Consider the following 14,701-nt stretch of genomic DNA (forward strand, 5'->3'; position numbering starts at 1 on the left):
GGATAAGAGGAAGTACCAGTGAGCAGTGATTCGAATCCTCTTCTCTTAGTGGTTGATAGATTGATGACACAATCTCAAGAGTTAAGCATAAAGATCAGCACAATGCTAACAATGAATGGAGACTCTTCACACAACCTTGTAAGGTTAGCTTTTGTGGGGGTAAAATCAATGAATGGCTAGGAACAGCTGGTTAAGGGCATTTCATCAGCTGAGAAGTTTGGTCATGATGCAGAAGAGTCAGGTGGGAAAAAGAAGGTAAAGAAAGTGAGATAGTTAAGGTGGGAGAGATGGCTCCGCAGTTAAGAGTTAAGAGCACGTAACTGTTTTTACAGAAGACTTGAGTTCAGTTCCCAGCATCTATATGATGGCTCACAACTGCCTAAACTCCAATTTTAGGGGACCCACTGCAGACCTTCTAACATTTCAATCTCTTCCATGTATGTAGTGTATATACATAGACATGAAATGAAATAAACAAATATAAAAAGAAAACAGTAAAACGTTTTAAAGTGTTTAGCTTTCTGCTATAAGATCAAGGCATTTTGTTCAGAAATTCATGGTAGACTTAGCCTTATGTAAACTTAATTCTAAAAACATTCAATTATTTATGTATTAATTACATCACATGGAGGACACTTGAACAACATTCTAAGCATATAGTTTAGATGCATTACAATGGACATTCACACACTTCAGTAATAATGACTGTGAGACACCCTAACCTTTTGCAGAAGACTGTAGATTAGATGAAGGTTGTTGGTGCTCATGCAATAACATAATGTCAGTCAGTATCTGGTGACAAGGAAAAGACCCAGATTATATGGCTGGTGACTTAAAGGTAAGAGATTATTGGGGCTGGGAGAGTTGATGCCTTAGGACTAGAGTGGAGTGGATTCAGGGGTTTGTAACCAACAGGGAAATGAGTGGGATGAGGAAGTGTATGGTTATACTGATACATGCACTATGCACAGCTAAGTATACATGCAGAGAAATATATATATAGTTATATAGTGGGGCTAAACACTAGCAAGTACAGAAACTAGCAAATAAGTTTAGCAACACCTTGACAATGAAATAAAATCATTTGGAAGGACACACTGACACAAAATATTGTAAATATGCTCCAGTATTCACAAAAACAAGGTAGACCTTTATTTTCAACAGTATTATGGACTTGTTATATACAAGATATACAGAATTTCACATGTGCATGTATGTGTGTATGCACATATGCACACCCCTACGCACACAAACTGAAATAAAATAAAAGCCAATACATGAAGAAACTTGACAGAAAATAAGGGAAATTCTCTCAGGCCATTGAAACAAAGAGGAGGAGGAATTCAAAGAGTGTAAGGCAGCATCCCCAAGGCAATCATTGACACTTAGAGCTTTTCCTTGCATGAACAAACAGCAAAAAATTCTGAACAGGCCTCAAATCCTCCAGTGTGTCTGGAGGTAGCTTAAAGGTAGAAAGTGCGAAGGACGACCCCATGGGTTAGACCTTGAGGAAACATGCTCACTCCCTAGGAGCTGTGAATGCAAGGGGAATCCTCTCATGTAACAAATAGTTGAACCTTTGCAGTGCATTGGGCTCTAGCACACAAAGTGCTGTATTAATGTGTAAGGAAAGAATTTATTTTAAAATAAATCTTGTTTGGTAGAGCCTCCTGATGATTATCCAAAACAAATATAAAGAGAAGAGAAAACATGAACAAGGCCCTAGAGCAAATTCAGACTAAAAACAGAGACTTAAACTGAACCCAAGTCGCTGTCAATGCATCAGGGAACAGATGAATCTGGGCATCCAGACCACTAAAAGTAATTATTACCCTTAGGGCCAATGTTTTATGATTAGCACATCTATGTCTCAAAAAGCAAATGTGATATAAATAAATTTTTACACAGATAAGAACAATTTACACCCCTGAGTTCAATGCAAAGTGGTTTTTAAGGGATAGACATTTGACAGGAGAAAAAAGTCCCAAAAGGTAGGTGTAAGATGAAGAAATGGTCAGCGAAGAAAACATGACTGTTAAACTGAAACTCAAAACCAAATACTTAAAACAATGATAATTCTCTATTTTAGGAATCACAAAATAGTGTAGACTAAGGCTAAAACTGGGCAAAAGAGTGACATATAAATAAGTCAGATTAACAGCAAGAGGCTGCAGATCTGTAGTGCTTAAAGAGAAGTAAAAATAGCAACATCCGACTTTGTTAAAGAATTGTGTTAACAGAAAGAAAAATATTGTATGATGTCACGAACATGTGGAATCTAAAAAAAGCAAAGCCAAATACCCTCAAGCCCTCAAATATACTGAAACAGAAGACTAGAAAGGGCAAGTAGTATATAAGGAGATGCAAGTCAAATGGTCCAAAGCTGTAGTTACAAAGAATGACTAAGCTCAGATAACTAACCAATGCAATGAGGAGTATAAGCAATTATCACATGATACATTGGAAACCTGCTAGAAGAGTGAACTTTAGATTTGTGTGCCATAAATACATAAAAAGGTAACTATGAAATAACAGATATATCAGTTTGCTGGACTATGATAATTGTTCCACTGCAAATATATTCAAATATATAATATAGCAAAATACAATGAAAAAATTGTGTTAAAATACCAAAGCCACACTTTAAAAAGTAAAGACACAAGGGAACAGGAGGACGACTCAGTTGGTGAAGTGACTGCGGACATGTAGCTGGCAGCATAAGAATATATTCAACAACATCAAGACAAATAAGGCATCACCAGAACCTAGTCCTTCTACAATAGCAACATCTGAGTATCCCAATGTAGATGAAGCAGAAGAAATGAAACCTTTAAAATAGCTTTATGCAGATGATAGAGGTCATTAAAGAAGTAATGAGAAATTCTCTTACAGAAATCAAGGAAAAGACAAACAAAAATTAGAAGATATCAATAAATCCCTTAAGGAAAGTTCAGAAAAAAAATGATCAAATGGGTGAAGGAAACAGTTCAAGACTTGAAAAATGAAATAAAGCCAATAAAGAAAACACAAACTGAGGGAATTCTGAAAATGGAAAATTTGGATAAACAAACAGGAACTATAGATACAAGCATAAACAGCAGAATACAAAAGATGGAAGAGAGATTCTCAGATGTTGAAGATATGATAGAGGAAATAGATTCATCAGTCAAAGAAAACGTTAAATCCAACAAATTTTTAACAGAAAACATCCAGGAAATTTGTAACACCATGAAAAGAACTTATGAGTAACAGGGATAAAAGAAGGAAAATTCAAGCTCAAAAACAAAGAAAATATATTCAACAAAATTATAGACAAAATCTTTCCCAACCTAAGGAAAGATTTAAGAAGCATACAGAATACCAAATAGGCTGGATCAAAAAACAAAAAGGCCCCTCACTGCATAATAATCAAAACACCAAAAATACAGAATAAAGAATACTAAGAGCTGCAAAGGAAAAAGGCCAAGTAACATACAAAAGCAGACCTATCAGAATTACACCCAACTTCTCACTGGAGCCATGAAAGCCAGAAGGTCCTGGACAGGCATTTTGCAGACACTAAGAGACCATGGATGCTAGCCCAGACAATTATACCAAAAAAAGCTTTCAATCACCAAAAACCAGATGTAAACAATACCTATCCACAAATCCAGTCCTAGAGAATGTACTAGAAGGGAAACACCAATGCAAGGAAGTTAGCTTCATTCACGAAAACACAGGCAATAGAGAACCCCACATCAGCAAATCCCAAAGAAGGGAAACACACACACTACCAGTGCAACCAACAAAACCAAAGAGAGAGAGAGAGAGAGAGGAGAGAGAGAGAGAGAGAGAGAGAGAGAGAGAATAACAGGAGCTAACAATCACTGGTCATTTATATCTCTTAATAGGAATGAACTCAATTTGCCTCTATAAAGACATCAGCTAACAGAATGAATACAAAAATGGGATCCATCCTTCTGCTATCAATCTATCACAAGACTCAGCTATATGAATTTTGGACATATATCCAAAGGATACACAATCATATCAAAAGGACACTTGTTCAACTATGTTTATAGCAGCATTATTTATAACAGCTAGAAACTAGAGACAACTTAGATGCCTCTCAATGGAAGAATGGGTAAGGAAAATGTGGCACATTTACACAATGAAGTACTACTCAGCTGTAAAAAAAAAAAAAGAAAAGAAAAAAAAACGAAAAGAAAAGAAAGTGACCTAATGAAACTTACAGGCAAATGAAATTACAAAATAAAATCATTCTGAGTGAGGTAACCCGGACCCAGAAAGACAAACAGGATAAAACATAATATGTGCTCACTCATAGGTGGTTATTAGGAATAAAGGATAGGATAATCAACCCATAATAAATAGCCCCAGAGAGGCTAGATAACAAGGAGAGCCCAAAGAGGGATGCATGGATTTCCCTGGGAAAGGGAAGTAGAAAAGATACCCTAGGGCAGCGTTTGGGGGGGGGGGTGGATGGAGGAATGGGAACTAGAGGAAGCAGGCTTGGAAGGCTAGGTGCAGGTGGTGGCTTGGAGGCAGGATGAAGAGGGAGAGTAATAAAAGAGAGATCTTGATGGTGGGAACATTTGGGAGTTAAGGAGAAACCTGGTGCCAGTGAAAACCACAGGAACCCACAAAGATTACCCCGCCTAAGACTGCTAGCAATGGTAGAGAGAGTTCCTGAATGGGCCACCAACTGTAAGCAGATTGCTGACTTTTCTATTTGCCATTAGAGATACTCTAACCAGTAACTGATGGAAGCAGAGGCAGCGATCCACAGACAAGCACTGTGATGAACTCTGAGAGTCTTGTGGAAGGAAGGGAGGAGGGATTTTACCAGTCAGGGGGATCATGATGGGGAAACCCACAAAGACAAGTTCACAAGATCTCACAGATGCTGGACCAACATTTAGGGAACCTACATGGGACCCACCTAGGCCCTCTGCATTTCTGTGACAATTGTGTAATTTGGTCTCTTAGATAGAAAACAGTAGAAGCAGGATCTCTCCCTGATGCCTAGCTGGTTTTTGGTCACCTGTTCCCCATGCTGGATTACCTGGCCCTGCCTTGACAGAAGGAGTGGAGCTTGGTCCTGCCTCAATTTGATGTGCCATGCTTTCTGCAACCATGGGAGGCCTGCCCCTTTCTGAATGGAGATGGAGAAGGAGTGGATGGGAAAAAGGTAGGAAGGAAAGGGCAGGAAATAGGAGGAGAGGAGGGAAGGGAAACTGATTGCTATGCAAAATGAACGAAAAAATACTATTTAATTAAAAAAATCCCCACTCGGTACATGACTAAGAAAGTTTAGTAAGTTGTAGTCTATAATAAATGGCAGAAACACATTAGTTTTTGAATACTATGTACATTCAAAGACCATAAATATAATTCATAAAATACAGCCCCAAATAAGGTCAATAGGAATACATCTTCCAAAAAGTAAAGCTCTTAACAAGATGGTAAGACCTTTTAGACAGACATGAACACATGTTCATCTGCTCAGAGTCCTAAACAAATGGGCTCTGGTCTGTGTTCACAGGATGAAAGCATAGATACCATAGGGATGTCGGTCCTACCTAGAATAATCTATAGAAATTTATGCAACTGTGTCCAGATCCTAATAAGGAACTTGAGATTGCAACTCTAAAGTTTTATGGAAAGCTAAATTACTAAGATGGATATGCACGCTAAGCCTCTCCTTGTTCCACAATTTCTTGGAGACTCCAGTAAATAAGGCACCAAGAAGCTTTGAATTGAGAAAAAGAAAAAGATGGCAATAAACCTGATAGTGTTGAGAAAGCCATGAGAACAGCCTGCTTGGCAGAGACAAAACTGCATATTAATAGAGAAGAGATGGCATGTACCTCATGTTGTACCAAACAACTAACATCATAAGACACAAAATCAGATTTGTATCGCAGACCACAGACGAAAATAAATTTAGATAAATTGACAGATTGAACATGAAAGCAAAACCATCAAAATAAAAGCCTATGTCCAAATGTGTAGTAAGTCTCTCCTCTCCTCTCCCTCCCCCCCCCTCTCTCTCTCTCTCTCTCTCTCTCTCTCTGTGTGTGTGTGTGTGTGTGTGTGTGTAGGTACATTTGCCTCTATAGGCATTCATGATACTCCAGGCAGATGTCTGGTGACTACATTAAAATCTTCACTTAGCCTAGGGTTTGCAGACTGTTTAACCTGAAAGGCCGATGAGCTCCAGGGATCTTCCTGTCTCTACTAGCTCCCAGTATTGACATTGCACACTCACACCCTGATTTTTGTGTTAGTCCTTGAGTTTCAAACTCAACTTCTCATGATGACCAGCAAGTACTTTACCTAACAAGCTACTTCCCCAGCCCCCAGCAAGTATATTTTTAGGGGAAAATTATATATTATCAAGGAACAGGTTAGTACATGTTCCAACGGAGAATCCAACAATTTGATTTACTAGTCAAGAACAGAAATTTGACAAGACAAACTTCAATGCGCATTTTCAACAATGTAACTGATTAGGTTTTATACCCTAATTATACGAAGATTTTCCAATAGCATGGTAGTAAAATGAAAGACATATCAATAGAAAAACAGTTAAAAGATTTAGAGAGCCATATCATCCAGGAGACAGCATCTATAAATATATTAAACACACAACCAGGACAACTCAAACTTGAAATGACTAGAACATCATTTTACAGGACAGATTAGGATTTAAGAAATGAAGCTAAGAACCAAGTGTTGGGAAAGATTTGAAAAGATAAGTATAATGTATGTATGATTTTGAATAGGGAATGGTAATAGATTTGAATTCCAGGAGATATCTGAGTTTTACACTGGATGCATTCTTACTTAAGTAGCTGCAACACTCATTTACCGTGAAACAAAGCATAGGAAAAGATTCCCCTCTTGGAAAATCACTTAGGCAGACATACAATCCACACAATCCTAAGGCACATGAATAGGGCCAAACTCAGGAGCTGGCATTGGAAATACAGCCATTCCTCTACCTGGGAACGAGGTCTTTATTGGCTGATTGTTATGTATTAGGTGCTGAGGGTACAGCTTGGGAACTGTACAGATGTGAGAGATGTGTACTGTGATGTGCTGGCTGGAACACCCCAATAGAAAAAGGTAAGAGGTACTTGTGAGAAGCCCTCGGATGGGATGAATTCCCTCTCAGTCCTCCTAGACTCTGATTAATTCTCATTCACAGCTGCAGGAGGAGTGATTGTGGCTGGTTGGAAATATAACCCCTCAGAGAGATGTGGAGAGATGAGCTATGGTTTCCACAGGAGTTGCCTCCAATTTGTGCTTCTGTTACGTAAAGCATTATCAGAAAGGCACATGGAAATCTAAAATAGAATAATCATGTATCAATATATTATGGGAAATGTAGCACGTATTCTAGTTGGTCTTAATAATAAACACCCAGAGTCAGATATAGGGGTTAATGCTGAAGATCAGAGAAGCAGAGGGGCCAGCCACTGGAGAGTTCTTTTACCTCTACTAATGCTCAGACTAAAGGGGAGATTCTGTCCTCAGACTGCATCTCCAGACTCCATCTGTTTACTCCAAACTTCAGACTGCAACTCTCTCTACCAAGTCTCAGACTGCAATGAACTCTCTTTCCACCTTCTATTCCTCTCTCTGCCCAGCCACATCACTCCTGCATCCACCTCCCAAGTACAGGGAAGAAAAGCATGGGATCCCAAGTGCTGGGATCACTTTTGTGTGAGCTCTGTTTGTCTTTTAGACAGATTCAATCTTGTGTATCCCAGGGTGGCCTTGAACTAACAGAAATCCCTCTGCCTCTGTCTCCCAAATCCTGGGATTAAAGGTGTGTGCTACCACTCCCTGGGCTCTAGAGGCTTAGCTCTGCACTCTGATCTTCAGGCAAGCTTTATTTGCTAAAACATAAACAAATATCACTACAGGCAAATGGCTTTGTGAAGTAATATGAGTGGCGGGGCTGCGTCCCCAGCACCCTGGCCGCCTGGCTAGCTTATACCCCGAAATAATTACACGGACACTATATTCTTTTAAACACTGCTTGGCCCATTTCTATCTAGCCTCTTCTATGCTAATTCTCACATATTAATTTAGCCCATTTCTAATCATCTGTGTAGCACCGCTAGGTGCACTTACCGGGATGATTCTAGCCTACGTACATCCTGGGTCGGAGCTTCATCGCATGTGCCTCAGAGAGCAGAGCTCTCGCATCCTCCCGGAAAGGGGAGCATGGCGTCTCTCTCAGATCACTTCCTCTTCCTCCCAGCATTCTGTTCTGTTTACTCCACCCACATTGGGCGCCATTCTGTAATAATAGGAGCGGCGAGGCTGTGTTCCCAGCACCCTGGCCGCCTGCTAGCTTATGCCCGAAATAACAACACACAAACTGTATTCATTTAAACACTGCTTGGCCCATTTCTATCTAGCCTCTTCTAGGCTAATTCTCACATATTAATTTAGCCCATTTCTAATCATCTGTGTAACACCGCTAGGTACGTTTACCGGGAAGATTCTAGCCTACGTCCATCCTGGGTCGGAGCTTCATCGTGTGTGCCTGCCCCGGAGAGAGGAGCATGGCATCTCTGAGCTCACTTCCTCTTCCTCCCAGCATTCTGTTCTGTTTACACCTCCCACCTATGTTTTAACCTATGAGGGCCAGCCAAGCAGTTTCTTTAATTTTTAACCAATGACCTTCCTCCATCAGCTTTGTCTATCTGTGTGTACTCTCACTCACAGCAAAGCAGGCCCCTTTTAGCTCTGTTAATGGTGAGTTCCTGAGTGTAACCATCCTGCGCCAACACTCTCCAGCAGCTTTCTCTACCATTTCTCTCAATTCCTTTATTATTATTACAAGTTTTAAATTAAAATAAAATAGCTTCATTCTCTGCCAGGGCTTGGCTCCACCATTTCCACCTGCTAATTATTGTGTAATTTCAATCACCAGCAAGCTTTTTGAACCCAGCATGGCGGCTCAGATCTGTACTCCCAGTAGTCAGGAGGTTGAAGCAGGAGAAGTCAGGATCAACTTGGACTATATCATAAGCTTTGGAGCAGCCTAGGCTAGAGTGAGACATTGTCTAAAAAAAAAACCCAAAAACCAAAACCCAAAACAAAACAAAAAACAAATAAAAAATAAACAACAAAATCTGAAGTAATAATAATGAGGCCCTCTGAATTTTCATTTCAGTATTATAAACTGGAGACCAGCATGCTTACTAAGACTTCAATTACTAAAATAAAGTTTTAATATAAAATAAGCTAAAATAAATGGTATTTAAAAATTCCATTATGGTTATTTATTGTCATACTAATTAAAACAAATAGATTAAAAGATATTATGCTTCTTCTTCACATGGTCATCCATTTCTTTTTTGTTACTGAAAAGAATTCCCATCTTATGCTTAAAAGGAAGAAAGGAATAAAAGTAACCCGCGGCCCTCTTTCTGACCATGGAACCCTGCTTCTAAGCTAGACAGTACCATTTCTGACAGAAAAGCCTTAGAGCTGGTGGACTGCCCAGGACCTGGCACAGTTAATAACCCTGCTTTCAGCATCTCTTCATTCTCATGTATAATATTTCCAATACCAGGGATTGTATATTTAAGACTTGTGGTTTCAACACCCTTCTAATTATAAGCATGTGATTACAGATTTATGCGTTTTCATCTTGATTCAACTCACAGGAATTGTTCAGCTTCAATTTGCTATGCTTTGGTTAAGGGCAGAAGTGTCTGTGAAACACTAGGAGATACAGACAGCTTGTGAAAAATCCCATTTGCTATTTTGTCTTTATGAAAGGACAGTAGAGACTTTACTTCAATTACTAGCATGGGTAGAACCCTACACTCTTTTTTATTAAATTTTAAAGTACACATGAATCAAAATATGAATAAAAAACAGTGAAGGCCAACAATGGAAACCAAGCTCTGATTTGATTCCCAAAGGTCGCAACACATGCAGATAATATATATACATACAGGCAATATAATACATCTGAGGTCCACCATAGTTGGGCAATATTACAATTATTTTGTGGACAGTTTGTGTAAAGTATATCTTAGATCCCCCAAATAAAGAGGGTGGGGTGGTGAGAAGAAGAAGAGTGTTGAGTTCTGAGGAAATTATAAAAAGTTTTAAGATTTTCCAGCAAATTCAATTATCTTACATTTTTATGCCATAACCAAAAAAATATTTCACAAAAATTTTTTTAAAAACTAACAAATAATCTTGGTCAGATATATAGATATTAAGAATTAACTTTCCCAGTCACGTGTGCCCAAAGGAAAGTCATTATAGACGACATAAAATTTAGATAACTTAAATTATTCTAACTTCATTTAAAAAGTTGAGTCAAACAATTAACTTGTATCATTATGTCTGCCCCACAATACTATTTCAAATTATTACTTTCTCACTTGTTTTAAATGTGAAAGCTTGCAAATTTGATTTCTGCTCCTATGAATCCACAAAATAGAATCCATCCAGTGACTTTGGTAAAACTTCATATTTACAGTCTAGATGCCATTCAATACAATTGCACATGGACAAGGAATCATTCACATCTTGGTATTCTTCCCAACTAAGCTTTAATTACAAGAGACTGTTATTTTTCTATCCTATCTGAAGACTAACAGCTATGGGAGCTGCCCTTCCTCTAAGAACACCATTCTCTTAGAGTACCACTCATGAATCTGTTTTGCTCTTGTCTTAGGTGAGCACAACTACTCAAGGATCTCCTTGCTCTTGATGCATACTTTTCAATTACAGAGCTCTATTCTGAGGCCAACCCATACCCATCTGCTCATTGAGCATGCACACTTGTTTACTTACATACACGTGGTGCTCACACCCCCATGGACGATCCATCCCCAAAGATGTGCAAGCCCAAACATTTCAATGCATGATACCGTTGCTCAAGAAAGTCAGATTTTTGGATCATTTCAGAGTGTAGACTTTTGAAATCAGACACTAGATAAAATCCCAATATTTCAAATCTAACAAATGGAAAAAACTGGAACACCTCTTGTGATATATCTATCATTTATGTCCATGTGCTTCTCTCTTATGAGAACCAGGGAAGTCTATTCTGTCTCCAACACCATCACTTCATCAGTACACGGTTCCCCATTTCTCTGATCATGTACTATGACATATGTTGTAAGAAGGGGACCTCCTACACCAGACATAGTATAGGGAGCCTCTTTCTTCAAAGACCGATCTGCCTCCAGTTAAGTTTTTCCATGTTGCTAAAGGGATATCAGCATATAGTCTAAGTTTCTCATTTAGAGATACGTGGACTCAGAAAGTTGGATCCTTGAAGCTTTCTCGGCCATTTATCCACTGCTCCCTTCCACATGATATGACTCTTAATATGCTCCTGAGTCCTGCTCCTCCCATTTTGCACTTCCTCTTCTTTGTCTTCAATTCTCCCATCTACCATCATTCCTTAAATAATAAAATAATAGCAAAACAAAATGGTCTTGAGGAAGACTATTGATCTCTGAACTGGTGAGAAAGACAAGTAACTGGCTGGGGTCATTCTCTAGGAGTATAGGGAGAAGCCAAGTGAAGCTGCTCTCAGTGGCACTTATAGGTTTGAGGAAGGAACAAGCAGTGTTGGGCAGAGGTCAGAATAAGATTAGAGGGAATCTCCATTCGATGATCCCAGAGGAGCTACCACCTTCGCAAACTATGAATGCCTCAAAGCAGCAGACACCAGTCCTCTCCAGCTGCCCACTGCAAAGTAGACGTGAGAGACATTTCCAAGAAAAGAGATGTTGAAATGGAGACCATGAAATCTTGGCTTGAGTAGAAGTAGGAAGGCAGGGAGGGAAAAATTTGGATGAATAAGTGGGTTCTGGGATGAGATGAAATCCACAAAGACTGTTAGAATGTGATCCACAGACCACACAATAGCTGGATTATAAGGATAAGAGATGTTTCTCTTAGACTCTGGAGCTAATGTAATAAAACGTTTGGCCAGCATTAGACACGGTCTGTCTTTTGAACTGTTCAAGAGATTTTTACAAAAAAGAGTTAGGCACATTTAAATATACTCTGAATACATAAAATATGAACATTCTCCCGTGGCTCACCTGGGCACGGGCGTGAATGACAAAGCTGTGCTATTATTGATAAAAACCCAATTACAAGCCAAGATTTGACAGATGCTATCAAGGTAGCATTCTCTATAGTTAGCGATAAATTTTATTTTAAAATTTGCCCTTAGTACCTAGAAAATATCAAGAGCCTCCAAATTCTGCCTTATAAAAATTATCTTAAGAGAAATACTTTGGCATCCATCATTCTTGCTATGAGTCACTAAATACAGGCTCAAGAGACTGAATGAATAAAGATGACCATTCTTTTTTTATACTTTTCACACATTTGATCAAAGTGCATTTTCCCAGGCATCTCCACTGCTGTCTATCCCATCATTTGCCTTTATGACCGTGTGATGTAGGACCCACTTAGACCACACCTTTCACGTTCACTACCATAATAAATAGCTGGATGTGCTGGACACATTGAAATTTTGTGGTAGGGATTGAACTCAGAAGCTCAAACATATTTAGCATGTGCTCAACCACTAAACAATATCCTCTGATCCCTTCATTTTTATAATGAACAGATAATCTTATAACATTTGAACAGGGTCAGAGATAAGTAAAAAAGACAATATAAAATACCACAAAGAAAAATAAAAGGTTTAACCTGTTTAACCTAATGACAGAAGGTGATGCCTGCCAAAGTCTAAATATTTTATTATCATTATAAAAAGGCTTTTATTTAACCTAGAAGTGTATGACTTCTAATAACTTCAACTCATAAGAAACAAGTTAAAAGATCTTCTTGAATTGTCATTAAAGTGTAGAGATATTCACTTTGCCTGACTAGGAAATCCTGACTTCCCCATGTATAAACTACTAAACAAATCCTGTAGGCTTTGTCTATGCCTTGAATCATAGATGATTACCAAAGAAAAATATTTATGGTGTTCTTTTGTGTTTTGGGAACCCAATTCCTAAATTTTCAGTAGCTTGTTTTTTTTTTAATTCATGTTTTTTAATGACTAAGGAAAGTTCAGTCATAAAAAAAATCAATTTCTGCCTATTAAATAGAATTAACAATATTATATAATAAATCATCTATAATGTGATAACATTATATACAATAAATCAGGCATAATTTATAACAAATTTATACTATGTGTAAGAAATCATGTACAATGTGTGCTCTTGCCAACATTTTACATATGAAATCTGTCAAAAGGTGTGCCTTTGTTTTAGATAAGTTCTAGGAATAACGAGTCTTACTTCTTGGACAGTGGTGGTGCATGTTTTTAATCTCAACACTTGGGAGGCAGAGGATGGTGGATCTCCGAGTTTGAGACCAACATAGTCTAAAGAGTGAGTTCCAAGATAGTCAGGGCCACACTGAGAAACCCTGTCTTGAAAAACAAAAAACAAAGAAAAAAATCCTAGAACTTCCTACTTCTTACTAAGCCACAAAGGACTGCTAGACACTTTTACCTATATAATCTTCTACAGTCAGGTATCATCTTTTTAAGTGACACATTCTTGATCTTGAAATTCTACCAGGTGGAAAAACCAGGACTCAGCCTTTTCATCACTAAGGGAATGAGATACCAGGGTTCTCTGATATCTAACCACAAGGCTATGATTTTTGGTAGAGGAACACATTCGGAATGAAGATTTCTGCCTACGTTTATATAGAGTTGACTCTGAGAATGATAATCACTTTGATTCAAGATTCTCAACAGTTTTCTCATTCTCCCTGGTTATGTTAAAGGTAGTATTTTTCCATCTAACAAAGTTTGTGCTTATGTCGATTAAAAGGTGTCATGACTCATCCCTTAGAAGTCATCTCCATTGACCAAACTATGAAAGCCACAGTAGAGTACAGAGAGAACAGACCCAGGCTTCCAAGTGTTATTTGGCCTCTTTCTCATGCCACGTTTGCCTCTAGGAGAATTCCTTAAGGAGCAAAATCCTTCCCAGAGAATGGCATGATATAAATCTGATCTTCAGAAGAGATGTTGCATTCCAGGCCTGAAATGTTTTGAATAGTAAATGCTTTGATATAATTGTAAGTTTCAATGACTTCAAACAGTGAGACCAAATTAAAAAAAAAAACAAGTTTATTTAGTATCTTTTGAATTTTTCCATCCTGCTTATGTCTCCAGAACGTAGGAAGTATTATTGAGATAATATTTATAGTTAAAAAGCTCTCTGAAAAAAAACTTATCAATTATCTAGAGATATTAATTCACCCCACAAAAATAGCAGATGGTGTCCTAAAGATTTAAAAGACACCAATGGACTTTGTTCTTTGGGTACAATGTTTTGACAAAGAAAATAAATACCAGATTGAACTGAGGTCATATGCAGAGTTAAATGTTGGTGATGTCGCTCAGTGGTAGAGCATTTGTCTAACATGTCTGCAAGGGCCTCAGTTCATTCTGCATCACTGAAAACATCAGCAGAAAACAATTACAAAGAAAGAAAAACACTTCACAAAATATCTAATCTTTAACATAAAAGCACAAAGTTACAATGCCTTCATAAAACAGACTATTTAAACCAAGAGTGTTTTGTTCACAGAACACCCACCAGTAACAACGAAGACTAGCATAGTTAGCAAATACTAGCCTCTTATGCCTGCGAGATGA

At 38.2% G+C, this 14,701-nt stretch overlaps 1 protein-coding gene across 1 annotated transcript in view; it reads right to left on the reverse strand.

Moving 5' to 3' along the window:
- Fmn2 (formin 2) overlaps positions 1–14,701 on the reverse strand; it is a 298,401-nt gene that overhangs the window by 92,345 nt on the left and 191,355 nt on the right. The window lies entirely within an intron of this gene.

This window comes from Microtus oregoni, unplaced genomic scaffold (genome assembly GCF_018167655.1).
Source record: "Microtus oregoni isolate MIOR12 unplaced genomic scaffold, Mior012 000086F_ref0000336, whole genome shotgun sequence".
In the NCBI taxonomy this organism is placed as follows: domain Eukaryota; kingdom Metazoa; phylum Chordata; class Mammalia; order Rodentia; family Cricetidae; genus Microtus; species Microtus oregoni.